The sequence below is a fragment of the Oncorhynchus kisutch genome, linkage group LG19 (assembly GCF_002021735.2).
Source record: "Oncorhynchus kisutch isolate 150728-3 linkage group LG19, Okis_V2, whole genome shotgun sequence".
Lineage (NCBI taxonomy): Eukaryota > Metazoa > Chordata > Actinopteri > Salmoniformes > Salmonidae > Oncorhynchus > Oncorhynchus kisutch.
In genome coordinates, this window is record NC_034192.2 from 16,003,085 (window position 1) to 16,008,463 (window position 5,379).

The window sequence follows — 5,379 nt, forward strand, 5'->3', positions numbered from 1 at the left end:
TACATTTCATTATGCAGAGAGAAACCTGTAAATACTGGATGGTAAAAGACAGGCAATATGGATTTTCTCCTCTGCAAATTGAAAAAAAAGCTCTACTAGCAAAAGCATGCAAGTTTTACTCCAGAATATTTTTCATAATATACAAACCATATGTTAATTATTTTCAAAACACAATTGGTGTGGCCTTTTTATTGGGACAGTTCAATCAATGGCTCTCTCTCCTCTAGCTAAAAAGTGATGCCACCAGCATGCGTCACCAATTATATAAATAGAGAGTGGAGGCATCCAGACAGAAATAAAACCTTCGCAATGAGAAAAATGACTTTGGAAAAAGAAAACACTGTAGAAACAGTGATAAGGCATGCCCTAGCTTTCCCCCATCAATATAGGGAGAGTGGCTGGGCAATCTATCATGCATACAAACCAACATTACCACCGCCCTGACAGTTTCAATTTCCACCCTTAGATTGAATGCCCTCTCAACCTGGCCTCTTGGGCCACACTGACCTTTGTAGGGGGCTATCCTATATTTGGGGATCGGGGTGTGGGTGAGCACATTTGGAAACATGATCTCATGTGAAATAAATGTAACAAAATGGGGATGCAACATTGTAACATGTGATACCATGAACCTAAGCATTGTGAAAACAGTTTGCACATGTGAAAACCCAGGTGTCAAATGTCATTGAGAATACTTGACTTCAAAAGGCATAATTGACATACATTTAATTTAAACAGTCATGGTCACCTGCAGGTTTAGTCTTGTTCCCGGTTTGTTCCAGGAATGTCCCTAAGAAAATGTTTAGAACGCTTTTAGAACCTGGAGGTTTTTGTCTAGTTGCGGCCAGTGACTGACTTGGACTGAAATAGGTGCCTGTACTCATTTTGGGTGCCGGTACTGTTTACAATCAGGTGCAGGAGTTCCATAAAATGTTCAAGGTAATATTTTATAAGGTGGTGCAGGATCTCAAGCTTTAGAACATTTGAAGAGCCGGTACTCAGCTCAGTGACTGCACAGCTATTTTCAAGTCTTTCTAGAGATATTAGATTGGGTTCAAATCTGGGCTCTGGCTGGGCCACTAAAGGACATTCAGAGACTTGTCCCAAAGCCACTCCTGCGTCATATTGGCTGTGTACTCAGGGTTGTTGTCCTGTTGGAAGGTGAACCTTCGCCCCCGTCTGAGGTCCTGAGTGCTCTGCATCATGTTTTCATCAAGGATTTCTCTGTACTTTGCTCTGTTCATCTTTCCCTTGATCCTGACAAGTCACTTCCCTGACCAAGGCCCTTCTCCCCAGATTGCTCAGTTTGGCCTGGCGGCCAGCTCTAGGAAGTGTCTTGGAGGTTCCAACCTTCTTCCATTTAAGAACGATGGAGGCCACTGTGTTCTTGGGGATCTTGAATGCTGCAGAAATATTCCTTCAACCCCATGGCTTGATTTTGCTCTGACATGCACTGTCAACTGTGGGACCTTATATAGACAGGTGTGTGCCTTTCCAAATAATGTCCAATCAATTGAATTTACCACTGGTGGACTCCAATCAAGTTGTAGAAACATTGCAAGGATGATCAATGGGAACAGGATGCACCTGAGCTCAATTTCAAGTCTCATAGCAAAGTAAATATTTATGCAAATAAGGTATTTTTTTTCTTCTTTTTAATCAATTACCAGCATTTCTAAAACCTTTTTTTTACCTTGTTATTATGGGGTGTTGTGTGTCAATTTATGAGATTTTTTAAAATATTTAATAAATTTTAGATTAAGGCTGTAACGTAACAACATTTTTAAAAAAGTCAAAGGGTCTGTATACTTTCTGAATGCACTGTATGTGTATTAAAGTAGTCAAAAGCTTAGCTTAGGCCCATATTCCTGGCACGCAATGATTACATCAAGCTTGGGACTCTACAAATGTGTTGGATGCATTTGCTGTTTGTTTTGGTTGTGGTTCAGATGATTTTGTTCCCAATATAAATGAATGGTAAATAATAATGTATTGTGTCATTTCGGAGTAACTTTTAATGTAAATAAGGACAGAATATGCTGCTAAACACTTCTACATTAATGTGGATGCTACCATGATTACAGATAGTCCCGAATGAATCGTGAATAATGATGAGTGAGAAAGTTACAGATGCACAAATATCATACTCCCAAGACATGCTAACCTTTCACCAATAACAGGGGAGGTTAGCATTTTTGGAGGGTATGATATTTGTTAGTTGCTTTTGACTGGAGTAATTTGTTTGGGGGATCGAGAAGACAGGGTTATGTGCACCATGGTGACTGTAAACTTAAAGTCTGGGGTCTGTCACCGCCTTCAGCAGCCCTGTAGCCTCGATTCTTACTTCTATGTCATCTGAATGCATTGTACATTCAATGTCAGAGAGGAACTGGTTTGAGCTAAATAGGCCGCTAAGGCTAATAACACCAATGCTTTATACACTTAGCTAAGAAGCTAACTAAACTCTGTAGTGGTGGGCAGTGAGGTAAACTTGACCCCACCCTTATAAATCAAAATCAAATATGACAGGTGGATACATATCGCGTTATCCACTTAACCTACCACAGATGAGAAGCGTGTTTTATTGCTTTTTATGAAAACCAAAAGGAGTCATACATATCCACCCCTGTGGCTTTCCGTAGCCCCCGTACACACACTGCAGCGCGCTATGCCCATTGTGCTGAAACAGCGCAGCAGAGATACAGATTTTGCGCCAGCCTCTCAATCAATCATTTGACTTTTTTGCTATTTTTATATAGGGACATCTTTTTTTATATAGGGACATCAAATCTATTGGAGTCATACAGGGCCTATGGCAAGATGACGCCGATGAACATGGTATCCTCGCCTCGAGCTCCTACAAAACTCGCCTCGAGCTCCTAGTGATTTTTCTAGTGTTTTTCTCTAATTTTCTTACCCAGGTAGAACTATTGGAATATGAATTGCTGGGTACTCACTGTGGTGGAACAATGGTCTAGCCTCTTTGGTGAGGGGTCGGGTAGCCTGGGAGTCCTACCAGTGAGAAGGAAAGGAAGACACTGCCTGAGAGGCAGACGTGGAGATGTCTTAGTGAGTTTGAGACGCCGGGCAGCCCATCCTCCATGACCGAGCATACCACTTGTTCAATTCTTTGTTAATGAACTTGACGAACTCAGAGTGAGGTACTCCTTACAGAGAAAGATCAGATTCTGCAACATACTCGGCTTTCCTCCGACATGCAAATGGAATATATACAATCAGCGGGTTTTACAGTTTATTGAGCGGATATGAAGCGGACTCTTTCTAGCAAGAACAAAGGCAGTTGCGATGGGAGAAAAGTACAGGAACTTCGAGCTTGTGCTCTCTCGACTCACAATACTTGATGATCAAATGCTGCTTTTTAAAAACTGTTTTACTTTCCGAGAGAGTTCTCAGGCATTATCGCCATGGTTGTGTACATCCCGCCCGAAGCCGACACCAAAAATGCTCTCAAAGATCTTCATTGGACCCTAAACAAACTGGAGACCGTGTACCCGGAGGCAGAGTTCATTGTGTTCACTTTAACAAAAGTCATTTGATGTCCTTGCTCCCGAATTACGATCAACACAATGACTGTCCAACTCGTGGAAATTCCACTCTTGACCACTGCTACACGCCATTTCGACAAGGATATAAGGCCCTCTCTCATCCTCCTTTCGGTAAATCTGACTACGACTCCATTTTGCTCCTCAAGAGGGATGTTCCAGAGGTCAGATCTGTACAACGCTGGTCTGACCAATCAGAATCCATGCTCCAAGACTGTTTTGATCACGTGGACTGGAATATCTTCTGGGGTGGCTCTGGGAGTAACATCAATAAATACGCCAACTCATTCACCGGATTCATCAAGAAATGCATCGATGATGTGATACTGATGGTGTCTTTCAAAACTTACCCGAGTCAATTGATGGCAGCCTTGTCGGGAAATTGAAGGAGAGAGATGCTGCTTATAAACACTGCAAGGTGACCAGGGATAATTGCATGGCTAAACAGTGCAACTATGACCTATGCAGATCGATCAAGATGGTGCAACACAAGTAGAGGAACAAAGTATGTAGCAAGGGCTTCTAACGATCTCAAATTACAAAAAGAAAGCCAGTCACAGTGCAGACACCAACCGCGCCCTACCGGATGAGCTAAACAACTTTTCTCACGCTTCGAGTATAACGATTCGGAGCTGCTGAGGATAGCCCTTGAGGGCTACGTGCTTACGGTCTCTACGGAGGACTTACTGTATGTAAGTCATTCAAGCGTGTCAACCCTCGCCATGTTACCGGCCCAGATGGCATCCCTAGCCACGGGCTGTCACCAGGTGGTGAAGGTATGCACATTTCCTCCACACTGATCCTCAACACGGGGGCCCCACAAGGGTGCGTCCTCAGTCCCCTCCTGTACTCGTTGTACACCCACGACTGCATGGCCTCATACAGTTCCAACTCCATCATCAAGTTTGCTGATGACACGACAGCAGTAGGCCTGATTACCAACAACGGTAAATATGCTCTTCCTCAACGTCAGCTAAACAAAGGAGCTGATTGTGGATTTCAGGAGGAACCAGGCAGGGCCAGAGGCTCATGAAATTTGCCCTGACCCGAGGGCCTTCACAGTGTTCTACAGGTGCAACATCAAGAGCATACTGTCGGGCAGCATCACAGTCTGGTAGGGCAACTCCACCACCTAATCAACCTAATCAAGTTGCTGAATATCCACCACTAGGCAGCTATCTGCTCCCCCTGTCCCCCTCCTGCCCCCCAATAGCTTTTACCCCCAGACCATCAGGCCAAAATTGCTAAGCAGTGTACTTCGAAGCAGTGTGCCCGATGCCTGTATCACTTTATCAGAAACACGTGATCAATGATGTCCGAAGCTTTGTTTAGTTGAAAAACCACCTGATTGGTTTGGTATTGGTTTGGTAGAAGACAAAAGGCTACCCTGCGAACGCCCTATGGTGTGTGGGACGTCATCTATAATAATTTGACTATCAAGTGCCCCTAGTGTACAACGTGTTTATAAAATCTTGAGTAATCAACTTATTTTCGACACAATTGGTTGGAAATGCTCAGTGCTTCATTTCCATATCACTACTGAATAGCCAGCATTAGGAAGCTAGCCGCGCCCCCTGTTCCACTTCTGCCCCCAGAAAACTGTATAGTTTGGTACCTTGTAGGTATAATGGGACAACTTTCTACCCAATATTTTGAACCTAAGGTACAATCATCACTGCGCTTTGGTAGGTGGGGGCAATGTACTGGTGGGGCTCATTAGCATATTTGGGGCATGGTTAAATATATGCATATTTGTGCCAACTGTCAGTGTTGTAGCATTTTACATGTTTGATGGTTATGCCAATACATTTTTTTG